We start from the raw sequence: 14046 nt of genomic DNA, 5'->3' as shown, positions 1-14046 counted from the left end.
TGAACTCCGTTAGTGATGGGGATCTTGGATTCAGATTATTCCCCGCGAACGAATGATGATTTCCCAGTAAGTTCAGGTCAACCGCAATTCCGGAGTTAGGCCTAACCGTCATTCCTGAAAAAATTACGTGTCCAAACCACAGGTGCTGTAGCTTGCTTAACAGCTCGGCAGCCGTTCTCAGGCCCAGTATGGATTCAACAACATTGTAGAAAGTTGATAAAGGGTACAGTTTCACCGGATAACACGTATATATGTAGCCTAGTTTACACATTAAAAGTATATGTCTATAGATCAGGAGACAGACTCAGATGTTCTCAGGCCCAGTATGGATTTGACCAGATTGTACAATGTTGAGAAAGGGTACTTTATCACTGGATAGCAGGTATATATAGCATAGTTTAAACATGTAAAATCTCCATGTTCAAAGTATGGATTACACAGCAATCTAAAAAGTGGAAAAAAGGAAATGCATTTGAGGCGTACACAACTATATACTTTTGGTGTTATTTTTAAATCTTCATATATATTTCTGTCTCAGTAATACAGTCCAGCCTCTCCGCAATAGGAAATGAGATGCATACAATTACTGACATAAAGGCTAGTGATTGCAGAAATCTAGGAATTACTATTCACAGGAAAAACTTCTGTCACAATTCTCATAGGCGATGCTGACCCTCAATTAATTTGTGTGTTGAGACAGTGAAAACATTTTTTTGTGAATAAAGTCTTGCTGTATTGCACTTCCGTTGATTCCATCACTGTTACTCATCTCAATCAAATTTTTATCACAGGGAGCGATGTAAACATGGTGCTCACTGGCTATCATGATCTGTCACGTAACTTTGGAATGCAAAAGACAGAAGCCACAGGCCGTAGGCGATTCTATTTGATTGGCATGAGAGGGCACATTTTGAAATGTGCGCCTGAATGTCACACGTTTGTGAGTAGGAAAACTGTGAAAGCTGATGATAAACCACCACTGCATGTCATTTTGAGTCGACGTCCATAAGAAATGGAGGCCATTGAGCATCTGGAGCTAGAGCCCGGCCAGCAGGACAGGGCATAGCTACATCTTAACCATCATGTTTCAGTTCAATCAATTTGTAGTGGCACTCCCAGTGAAGGATTTGACAGCCCAGACTACACAGCGGAGGAGCAGGGAGAGGTAAACATTGCAAATGCTGGGGCCCTGCCCAGGCAAGGGGGGCACACTCGTGGGCGTTGGTACTGGCACTGGGCCCCTCAGTACGGCGGTGTCTGACGGCGGGTGTGCACCACCACCATCAGAGACACTTGATTGCACTATGAGGGACCCTGTGCCAGTGCCCGCGCCCAAGAGTCGGCCTACCCACCTGTCCAAGGCAACGGCACTCGCACGGTTTCGTGCGCTAGGCGGTGACCCCGGCCATGGGGGGGGGGCAGCCCAGTTAGGGCGGTTTACAAAGTGGCATATATTGATGTGGGACATTCAGCTGCTGCAAAAGGTGAAATAGGTCAAGTTCGCGGAATAGGAGGAGGACCAAAGCAAGCCATTTTTCTGGCAACCTATGTGTCATCAAGGGAAGGTGGGACAAAATCCTTGGAAACCCATGCATGGTTCATTTTAATGAAGGTTAGATCATCCACATTTTGGGTTGACAGACGGGTCCTTTTTTCTGTTAGGATTGATCCAGCTGCACTGAAGACTCTTTCCGATAGCACACTTGCAGCTGGGCAAGCGAGCTCCTGTAAGGCATATTGTGCCAATTCAGGCCAGGTGTCCAGTTTAGCGGCCCAATAATCAAAGGGGAATGACCTGTGTGGGAGAACATCGATATGGGAGGAAAAGTAGTTTGTAACCATAGTTGACAACTGCTGTCTCCTGTCACTTTCCATCGATGCAGTATTAGCAGTTGTGTGAGCAGTACTTGAAAAATCAGTCCACAACATTGTCATGAAACCCCTGTCTCCAACGCCACTTCTGCTGTGTGCACCACGAACACCTCTGCCAAGCTGCCCCCGGCCCGTACGGCTCGTGTGACAACCATCACCGCTGCTGTGTGCTGGGAATGCCTCAACCAACCGGTTTTACCACAGTTGCTTGTTTATTAGCCAATATTAGGTCAAGGTTCTCCTGTGGCATAATGTTTTGTAATTTGCCTTTATAGCGTGGATCCAGGATGCTGGCCAACCAGTAGTCGTCATCGTTCATCATTTTTGCAATGCGGGGGTCCCTTTTTAGGATCTGCAAGGCATAATCTGACATGTGGGCCAATGTTCCCGGTGTCAATGATGCACTGCGAGTGCTGGTTGGAGGAGCACTTTCTGGCAAATCCACATCCCTCCATTCACGCAAAACCCTGTACCAGATCTTGCCACGCCAACATTTTCACTTGCCCCACGAGATGCATCCTCCTCCCCTAAGTTATCATCCCCATCATCATCCTCCTCCTCCTCTTCTTCCTCCACCTCGTCCAGGAGAGGTCCCTGAGCAGACAATGGCTGAATGTCATCAAGGATTCCCCCTCCTCTTCCTCCTCGTCAACATTGGCTGCAGACGCCTGCTCCTTAAGGTGCATCAAAGTTTGCATGAGCAGACGCATAAGTGGGATGCTCATGCTTAGGATGGCGTCGTCTGCGCTTACCAGCCGTGTGCATTCCTCAAAACACTGAAGGACTTTACAGAGGTCTTTCAGCTTCGACCATTGCACACCTGTCAACTCCATGTCTGCTCTCAAAGTGCCTGGCCGTGTATCCTCCCACAAATGCATTATGGCCTGCCTCTGTTCGCACAGCCGCTCAACCATGTGCAGGGTGGAGTTCCACCTTGTTGCAATGTCGATAATGAGGCAGTGGTTGGGAAGGTGGAGCAATCGCTGCAGTTTCTGCATACGAATGGAGTGTACAGGCCACCGGCGGATGTGCGCGCACAGTCTTCGCACCTTCTGGAGCAGGGCTGTTAACTCCGGATAATTGTTGAGGAAGCACTGCACCACCAGGTTCAAGGTGTGAGCCAAGCAAGGTATGTGGCTGAGTTTTGAAAGGGCTATGGCTGCCACAAAATTACGGCCGTTATCACTAACTACCTTGCCTGCCTCAAGATGTATACTGCCCAGCCATGACTCAGTTTGTCGCTGAAAGTACTGTCGCCCAAACACATCATCTGCAACACAGCCTGCTGTCGCTTTCCACTAGCTGCTCGATAGGGGGACACCTCGTGTGCAACAGTGGCAGCTGCAGATGGAGTGCTCGTACGACTGCGCTCTGTGGACGAGCTTTCGCTTCTGGAAGAGGAGGAGGGTCGAACGCCTACAGCCAACTGTTTCCTATACCGGGGGCTAGACAGCACTGTCCCACCACCGCTGTCCCCTGTGGACCCTGCATCCACCACATTAACCCAGTGCGCAGTGATGGACACGTAACGGCCCTGGCCATGCCGACTGGACCATGCATCTGTTGTGAGGTGCACCTTTCCACTCACTGACTGCTTGAGTGCATGGACAATGCGGTCTTTCACATGATGGTGGAGGGCTGGGATGGCTTTGCGAGAGAAGTGGCGACTGGGTAGGTCATAGCGTGGTACTGCATAGGCCATGAGTTCACGGAAAGCTGCGCTTTCCACCAACCGATAGGGCATCATCTCAAACGAGATTAGTTTGGCAATGTGGGCGTTCAAACCCAGTGTAGGCGGATGAGAGACTGAGTACTTTCTTGACCTACTCATAGTCTCTGGGAGGGTGAGCTGGACTTGAGAGCTGCATATGGTGGAACTAGAGGTGGACAGGGCGGACTGAGAGAGGGTTGATGATGGTGATGGAGTTGGTGTTCTTTCTGATGGCCTAGATTCAGTCTTTCGTTGATATAACAGTGGGATTCCCTGACTGCTTTGGCCTTGCAACAACACCTCAACATTTGCTGCTGTGCTAACCGGTGGGCTTACAGTGGGGGAAACAATGTAGCGTTGCTGACTACCTTCTTTGTGATCAGTTGCACATGTGGTACTTGAGGTTTGGTGTTGTGTCCACGCTTGCAAGTGCATGCTGGTTAAATGTCTAAGCATGCAACTGGTATTCAAATTTTTCGGATTTTTCCCTCGGCTAAAGGTCTTTGCGCGCTTCTTACAGATAACCTTGGCCTGATCATGAGGATTTTGTTCAAAAAAGTGCCACACTGCACTCTTCCTACTTTGGAAGACATTTTGCGGCCTAGCACGCTGTGCTATTTTGACCGTCTGGACAAGCTGTCCAGCAACTCTTTTGATTTTTGGAACCTGTCTTTGGAGTGCTCCGGGCCTGCCAGATAACAGCTGTTGCGATGTCGATGTCTGCTGTGGATGCTCCTCCTCCTCATCTGAGCTATTGGAAGCAGCACCCTCTTCCCCCAATGGATGCCAATCTGGGTCAACAACTGGGTCATCCATCACCTCCTCTTCAATGTCATGTGCACCTTCCTCTGTGTCACCGTGTATGGTGGTATAGTATGCGGGAAGGGGCACCTGAGTCTCATCAGGGTCAGAATCTGGCTCATTATACTGCGAGGACAATGTAGTGCTCTGAGTGAATGGACCAGCAAAATCATCTTTCAGTGGCTGTGCATCAGTGCACTCCATGTCAGATTCATCTTGGCCTGGGTAATTCACCATTTCACTTGATAACCCAGGCATGGTATGTGAAAACAGCTCCATGGAGTAATCAGTTGTATGGCCTGCGTCATCCTTCAATCTTGGTTTGGGTGAAGGACACAAGGAAAGGTGTGGTTCATGAACATGAGCCTCCAATGACGACTCAGTGCTTTTATTTTTTACAACTTCAGAAGAGGAGGCGATAGAACTGGAGGATGAGTCAGCAATGTAAGCCAAAACTTTTTCCTGAAGCTCTGGCTTTAAAAGCGGTTTGCCAACTCCTAGAAAACTAAGCCTTCGAGGCCTTGTGTAGCCAGACGATGACGCAGGCTCAACACCTCCTGCATTCGGTCCTATTTTGCTTTTGCCACTACCATCAGATCCACCACCAACACCATCATTACCAGCTGTACAAGGTGTATATAGGACAGGGGAGATGTAGAATTTCTGAACACACTTGTGGACACTGTTGGATTGTGTGAGGCCCAGTGAATATCACACCGCTATGTCACAGGCTCAATGTCGCAGGTGTGAAAAATGTCACTATAGGACAGGGGAGATGTAGAATTTCTGAACACACTTGTGGACACTGTTGGATTGTGTGAGGCCCAGTGAATATCACACCGCTATGTCACAGTCTCAATGTCGCAGGTGTGAAAAATGTCACTATAGGACAGTGGAGATGTAGAATTTCTGAACACACTTGTGGACTGGACGCTGTTGGATTGTGTGAGGCCCAGTGAATATCACACCGCTATGTCACAGTCTCAATGTCGCAGGTGTGAAAAATGTCACTATAGGACAGGGGAGATGTTGAATTTCTGAACACACTTGTGGACACTGGATTGTGTGAGGCCCAGTGAATTTCACACCGCTATGTCACAGGCAGAAATTGGCTAGTGTATGACAAACTACAAGGTGTATATAGAATTGGGCAGAATAGGAATCTCCCTAGAGTGTAGGTCTGTAAGAGCGGAACATGTCCTCGACTTATTCTTACAGAGTCACCACAGCTTCACTGTGGCCGTGATAACAGCCGTTACATGGTACTGAGAGAGGAGCGTGCACGTACACCGCTGTCCGGTGTCCGTAAAATTGTCAAGCTCCGTGTTTTTTAAGTATACGGACTGACACACGCTGTCTCTCTATAGTTTTGAATGTGATCAAACAGCAAATATACTTAACTGTTTGAAAAACAGACAAAACTAGAAGGTGGAGGTCTGTAAGAACGGAACATGTCCTCGACTTATTCTTACAGAGTCACACACAGATGGCTTCACTGTGGCCGTGATAACAGCCATTACACGGTACTGTGTGAGGAGCGTACACCGCTGTATGGTGTGAAATAATGCACGCTCAGTACCTCACCAGGACAAAAAAAAAAAATTTGGATTGCTTTTAAAAAAGCAGTTTGCAGAGCAGTGGGAAAACAGCAATGCAGCTATGAGGAAGCCTTATAAGGCAGCCTAACAACCAACACAGCTGATCCAGCAAAATATAGCCTCCACTTGCACTGCACACACAGTGACTGGTGTGTTGTACAGGCAAAATCGCTAGCAGCAGAAGCAGTTTTTGGTGTCTTCTTCCCTGCCTAACGCTCTCCCTACAGAATCAGCAGAAGCAGCAGCTCTCCCTATTCTGAGATCAGCATGAGTAACATGGCGGTCGGCGTGCACGCCCTTTTATACCCCATGTGACGCCCCCCAAAGCAAGCCAATCACTTGCATGCCCTTCTCAAAGATGGTGGTGACCCCTGCCTGTGTCATCACGTTGCCCATAGTGTCCGTGGATCCTGATTGGCTGAAAACAAACTTTTGAAACGCGACTTTGGCGCTAAAGTCGTCGAGCTCGTGGCCGACCTCAACCTAGGGTCGGGTTTCGTTTCATGAAACCCGACTTTACCAAAAGTCGGCGACTTTTGAAATTTTTCGACCCGTTTCGCTCAACTCTAGTTATAATGCTACAGTGTATAATGGGCCCCATTGGAGGGGACTTATGGATGCTGCTCAGTGTCTGATCTGCCCCATTTTTAAATGCTCCAGTATAGGAGGGGGCTGATTGGTTTTTGCTCCAGTGTCAGATCTGCCCCATTTTTAAATACAACAGTATATAAGGGGGCTCATGGATGTTGCTCGAATGTGTGATCTGCCCCATTTTTAAATGCTCCAGTATAGGAGGGGGCTGATTGATTTTTGCTCCAGTGTCTGATCTGCTCCATTTTTAAATGCTCCAGTATAGGAGGGGGCACATGGATGTTGCTCCAGTGTCTGATCTGCCCCATTTTTAAATGCTCCAGTATAGGAGGGGGCACATGGATGTTGCTTCAGTGTCTGATCTGCCCCATTTTTAAATGCAACAGTATATAAGGGGGCTCATGGATGTTGCTCCAGTGTCTGATCTGCCCCATTTTTAAATGTTCCAGTATAGGAGGGGGCACATGGATGTTGCTCCAGTGTCTGATCTGCCCCATTTTTAAATGCTCCAGTATAGGAGGGGGCACATGGATGTTGCTCCAGTGTCTGATCTGCCCCATTTTTAAATGCAACAGTATATAAGGGGGCTCATGGATGTTGCTCCAGTGTCTGATCAGCCCCATTTTTAAATGCTCCAGTATAGGAGGGAGCTGATTGGTTGTTGCTCCAGTGTCTGATCTGGACCATTTTTAAATGCTCCTGTATATGAAGGGGCTCGTGGATGGTGCTACACTGTCTCATGTCCTCCATTAACAATGCTCCAGTATATGAAGGGGCTCATGGATGGTGTCCATACCAATTTTTAAATGTTTTTAATTTTTTTTTTATTTATTTTTTTAATGAAATTATACATATCTGTCACTTATATCAGACTAGTGGTGTGGGTGCTGATGATGTAGGTGAACTTATGACGTCTAGATATTACAACACTCACCATGATGAGATGCGCTCTGTGAGCGTATGTTGTTAATGCGTCCCCGCAATCTATAACGCAGATCAGCCATTTTCTTGCGTATCTGCGTGGTGCTGCGGTGGATGTCAAACTATGTTGCCAGGCCACGATTTATCCTGCGCAACACAGCCTGCTTGTGCAGAACTGGGTGTTCATACACTTGTGCACACTCATAATCGTGTGCCTCCATCTCCTCTATGATTTAACGCACCTCATCCTCCCCCCCCCCCACGGTGATGCACGTCGCCTGGCCGCCATTTTACCGCTTATGTTGAAGTACTAGGCCGCAGCAGCCTTCTTAGACACGCCCACGGCGCTCCTGCTCTGCCCATTGCAGTTGACGAGTGGCGGCAAATATTGAACGTGTTCTCAAAGCAACTACCTCAACAGACACACATCGTTTCTGCGACGCAATTGCGTCCTGAAATAGAGGCTTCCTCAATATGTCAAAATATCTTTGCCTACATGAATGTCTGAATGTTGGATCATGTTTATGTAAGTGTGTGTATATGTCCGTCTGTATATGTGTGTAGATGTGTATGTATAGGAATATGGATTCACAGAGACAGCCATGAACAAAATTTACCACTGTTCCAAATTTACAGTTGAACACTGCCTCATGATACAGATCCTCAACTAATTTGGTCTTAAAAAAAAGCGCCCTTTTCCAATATGCACATTCTGTGTGTCCCACTCCCACACTTCCACCTACCCCAAATATTCGTAAACAATACTGTTGGTCTGGGACGACACCCAAAGTCCTACGGATTCCAATTCCAAGTATATGCCAACCTTACAAAATGAAACAAAGAAAAACCAATTTTTGTGACTTTTAAAAAACAAGTTTATTACACAAAGATTTTGAAAACAGTAAACATACTGAAGAAAAACATAGTTCCAATAAAAAAAAATTAGATTATACACATATTTACAAAAAACAAAATAATGAAAAGTGGATATCACATTTAGTGGACTATAAATTCTGTTGCTGCCAATTAACAGCACCGGGTCCATTAAAATAAGCACAGTAATTGTCTCTGCAGGTCTTCGCATCCTGTGTACTTCTTCCGGGTCCCAAAGGCCGAAGGCCAGCTATCGGGTGTTCGATTGCCCGCCATTCGCCAAGCTGAACTTCTCCGCTCTGGTTAACAGAGTCCACAAAGCCGGGCGGGCAATATGAATTTGAATCCCGGCGGCGAAGGAAATTGTGAAGCACGCAACATGTTAAAACTACCGAGTCAATTGAGTTGAGTTTTAGGTTGATGGGGGTGTGCAGAACCAGAAAGCGATTTGCCATTATCCCAAAGGCATTCAAGGCATTCTCCACAACACAACGTGCCCTTGATAACCGGTAATTATAAATTCTCCATTCTGGTGTGAGTTTTTTGAGGGAACGGTTTTATAAGATTAGGATGAAGCAGGAAGGCTTCATCGCCAATAAAAACAAAGTTCATGTTTCCTGTAGTGTTTGCGTTGGGAGGCAGGTGGAGTTCGGAGTTATACAAACGCTCTCCAAAATAAGTATTCTCCAAAACCCCACTGTCAGAAACCCTTCCATTCATTCCATCGTCAACATAAATAAATTCGTAGTTAGCGTTTACAAGGGCCATCAGTATGATGCTAAAATAGCCCTTGTAGTTGAAAAAATATGATCCGCTGTTAGGGGGTTGAGTAATACGGACATGTTTTCCGTCCAAAGCCCCACCACAGTTTGGGAACTGCCACAAAAGATCAAAATCATTGGCGATCTTGCTCCATTCCGCCTCCGTGGTGGAAAACTCCATGTAGCTGCGAAGACAACTAAAAATCACCTTGCACGTTTCCGGAATGAGAACGCTCAGCAGTGGCCTGGAAATGGCAGAAGAAAAATGCAAATCTTGCAAGGAGCGTCCGGTGGCCAGGTAGCGTAGCGTGACTGCCAATCTCTCATCTGCTTGGATGGCAGCACGCATCACTGTATCCTTGCGTTCGATAAGTGGGGTAATTTTGTCCAGTAAAAATGCAAATGATTCCTCTGACATCCGCAGATAATTGTGGAAATCACGCAGATTTTTTTCCTGAAGCTCTTTCACCAACTGCATGTAGGACAATTCGGACCTCCTCTGCAGCCAATCTCTTGTCTACATGCAACGCTTTCTTTTTGAACGCCTCTCCTGCATCCGAGATTCTTCTTGCCGCCGATGTTCCTCAACAAGTAATGCGGCAACCACGACAGCACACTCTGCATTATTCATGATGGTGCAAACTGAAACAAAAAAAAAAACATTGCTTGTTTTGTTGGGGGTTGGGTGTGGGCACAAAAGACCACCTAAAATGGCTGACCAGGTAATAAACATACGCACAGACAAAGAAACCACACCCTCCCTCCAAAAAGAGCTATTAAAACTGATAATTGGTAACTGTTCTAAAAAGTTGTGAAAATGGAAATGCAGTAGAGACCACAAATGATACTTACAAGGATTGGGAGATCTGTTGATGAATTGATGTTGTAGTGTGGAATTGCAGCCAGAGAACTGTACTCGATGTGTGACCAGCAAGAAAGGACAAAGAACAAAAACGCTTCTATGCTGCCTTCTTCACGGGGTCAGGAACAATAAAGAAAAGCCCCACTGTGTTACATTCTTTAAGGACAAGGGCGCCAATCAGAATGTAGTAGTGACCACCAATTAAAGCTGAGGCCCGCGGAAAAGGCACCGCTTAAACACGCACCGCTTAAACACGCCTATTGTTTCTCGTTTCAGGTCGCTAGCGAGGTCGTTGGTTTGGTGTCAAACAGAACAATGCATGCAACCCAGCGGGGCCTCAACGACCAAAAAAATGTCCAGACTATTCTGAAATGACCAGCGATCTCACAGCGGGGGCCTGGTTGCTGCTACATCACACACGTAGCGAGATCGCTTGTAAGGTCGCTGTTGCGTCACAAAACTTGTGACTCAGCAGCGATCTCGCTGTGTGTGACGGGGCCCTTAAAGTGTGGTGCAGGCAGGAGGCCACATTTTCTAATATAAATTGTTTGTGCTAATACTGTGGTGTAGGCAGAAGTCCACATTTCCTAATCTAAATCATTTGTGCTAATACTGTGGTGCAGTCACCAGGCCACATTTCCTAATCTACCGTATATACTCGACTATAAGCCGACCCAAGTATAAGCTGAGGCACCTAATTTTGCCACGAAAAACTGTGTAAGCTTATTGACTCGAGTAAAAGTCGGGTATGCATTGTCCCCTCATTCCTGTCCTGGTATACATGGCTCCCCCGTCCCTTTCATTGTATGTATGGCTCCCCCGTCCCTGTATGCATGGCTCCCTGGTCCCTGTCATTGCATGCATGGCTCCCCCATCCCTGTCATTGTATGCATTGCTCCCCATCAACAAGTATGCATGGTTCCCCGGTCCCTATTTTGGTATGCATGGCTCCATGGTCCCTGTCGTATGCATGTTTCATATTTAAAAAAAACAAACATCCTACTCACCTTCTTGTGCATATTGTTCCAGCGCCAGCAGCTCTTCCTTCCGAGCGATCACGTGGCCCCACTCATTAAGGTATTGAATATGCACTCCACGCCTATGGGAGTAGAGAGGCGTGCATATTCAGTACCGTAATGAGCGGGGTCACGTGATTGCTCAGCACAGGAAGAGCAGCCGATGCCGGAGCCAACGAAATGCTGCAAGGGCGCCGGGACCAACGAGATGCTGCGAGGGTGCACAGGAGGGTGAGTAGGATGTCTTCTGGAAGCCGTCAGCTGCGGATGTCACTGTGCGCGCCATAAGAGAAATGAATATTCATTTCTCTTTAGCATCGGGTACAGAGACATCCGCAGCCGCCAGCTTCTGCCTCTGTGACCAGCCGCTCTGCCACTCCCCCTCCTCGGCCAGCCCTCTGGGACAATTGACTCATGAATAAGCCAAGGAGGGAGTTTTGCTGAAAAACTCAGCTTCTACACAAGTATAAATGGTAAATAGATTGTGATAATAGTGTGGTGCAGGCAGGAGGCAACATTTATTATTCTAACTCATTTGTACTAATATTGTTATGTAGGCAGGAGGTCACATTTCCTATTTAAAACTGTGTGTGCTAATACTGACATGCAGGCAAGAAGCCACCTTTCCTAATTCTAATTGTTTGTACTAATATTGTGGTGCAGGCAGGAGGCCACATTTGTTAATCTATCTTGTTTGTGCTAATATTGTGGTGTAGGCAGGAGGCTACATTTCCTAATCTAAATCAATTGTGCTAATTCTGTGGTGCTGTTAGATTCTGCTCAGTTTGTGACTATCTGCCATTTTCTTGTAGTGTTCTGGCTGCTGGTCTTTCCCCTGGTGCTGGGTTTGCCTTTGGTCAGGTGATTGTATCACCCTTTATTAGCCTGCACCTGTCTCCCATTCCTTGCTGTACAACAGTGTTAATCCACTTGCCTGCACCTGCCTCCCATTCCTTGCTGGATAACAGTGTTAATCCGCTTGAAGTCAGGCTTGGAGCCTTGCTTTGCTTTCTGTGTGTTTAATTAGTGCAGTTCTGGGACCTCTGGTTCTGCTATTCTTAGTTTCTGTTTTCAGTTTGTTTCTGCAGCCTTCTTTGTGTTTTCTGTTAGGAGGTGAATCATTTTGGTACCCAGTCATTATATCTTTCAGGGACCCCCTTCCCCCTATCTATAGGTCTTTTGCTTGAGATTAGCCTAAGATCGTCGGTGGGTCTATTCACAAGGAATGGGTCGCCCACTCCATCATGGGCATCAGCCTAGTCACAGTGCAGGGTCAGTTTCCCCCTCCTACCCTAGTCCTATGCTGCAGAACTGTAACAAGTGCAAGCATCAGGCCACATTTCATAATCTAAATCTTTCTGCTAATACTGTGGTGAAAGTGTGGTAATAGCAGGTACACAGGATGCAGTGACGAGTCGCGAGACAATTTGGTGCTTTCTATAGTAACGTTTATAAGACTAGAGGGAACTTTCCTCAGTCACTGCTTGTTCACCAAAAGGGGTAACACGGGTTGCCCTCGCATTGGCTCTAAAACAAGCAAACACAAACGGGTAGAACACGACTACTTCCGGCAATAGCCGGTCACTATAGGGCTGCGGTATGGCCGACTACGGGTCCGTAAATATATAGTCAACTTGGCTGTCCAGACGTCCCTCGCCATTCGGGATAGTGGTCTTTCGGCATAGTAGTCGCTGGGCCCAGTTGCTGAGGCGTTGGCGAAGTCTTCGCACGCTCCGGCGCGCTGATGACACTGGAGCCCAACAGGCCCCGGAGGAGCCCTTGGACGGATGGGCCGCAGTCCCCGGACTGGGGCAAGCGGCAATGATGTAGGGTGGCGAATCACAGACCTCCTGTGCAGCTAACGGCTGCGATGGGTGTCCGCGGCCAGCGGAGGCTCGGCCCCTGCTGCGGGCCAGAGCGGGACAGTGGTGGCCGCCGGCAGCACTGTACTTGCCGCGGCCACTGGTGAGAGCAGGGTGGCGGGGAACAGGCCGCAATCGTGGGCCGGAGCGAGATGGCAGCGGCCGCGGGCGACCGCGGGTAGGCCGCAGCCGCGGGCTGAGGTGAGGCGGCAGCGGCCGCGGGTCGAACTGGGGCCGCAGTGGCCGCGGGCTGGAGCGGGGCAGCAAATCTCGGATGATCACCCTGGCGTCGTCCCTCTGGAGTCCTCAGTCGGTGTTTTCCCTGGCACTGGTAGGTCGCTCTTTCTTGCAGTCGCTCCCACGGTCTCCTGCTGCCTCTGTCCCGGTCTGCTGACTTATCGTCCTGGGGATTCCCCGCCTCCGTTATACTGGTCCCTCCCCCAGCCCATCTGTCTGTCACAACGGTCCGTCCTCGAACTCTGTCCCCCGGGGACAGTTTCCCCCGGAACCCAGATGACGGCTCCCTTGGTTCCGGCCCGGACACTCGACGGGGGCCGTTCCTCCCACAAAGGCATCAGGTCACATTTTATAATCTAGATCATTTGTGATAATAGTATGGTGTGGGCAGGAGGCCACATTCCCTAATTCAAATCATTTGTACTAATATTGTGGTGCATGCAGGAGGCTACATTTCCTAATCTAACACGTGTGTGCTAATAGTGTAGTGCAGCCAGGAGAGTACATTTCATAATCTAAATCATTTATGCTAATACTGTAATGCAGGCACTGTGGTCCAGATACACTATCTCAGCAAATAAATACTAATATAAATACTGATTGTGAATTTGGTGTTCTGAAAGTGGGTCGCCCTCCCAGGGCTGTGGGGTACTCGGTACCGGGTCGGTGTCAGGGGAATGTGTCACAGCAGCAGTGACCCGGTCCATGGCCCTGGGCGCCCAAATATCAATGGCAGTGGTGTTAAAGGTGTTAGAGTTTATTGGTGTAGTTCATGACGCCACCCGTGGTATTTGGCAAGTGAGGTGTTAGCCAACGCTGCGTACAGATCCTCTGGGACTGATGGTGTGGTGCAGCAGAAATGGTATAGCTCCCCACAGGTGGAGCTGTAGTCCCAGGGAAGTGTAGGTGCAATGGATGAGGAGAGGCGTAGGATGGTGTAG

Source organism: Dendrobates tinctorius, unplaced genomic scaffold (genome assembly GCF_039654945.1).
Source record: "Dendrobates tinctorius isolate UK_male_01 unplaced genomic scaffold, ASM3965494v1 ptg000094l, whole genome shotgun sequence".
Classification (NCBI taxonomy): domain Eukaryota; kingdom Metazoa; phylum Chordata; class Amphibia; order Anura; family Dendrobatidae; genus Dendrobates; species Dendrobates tinctorius.
This window is presented reverse-complemented; position numbering follows the sequence as displayed.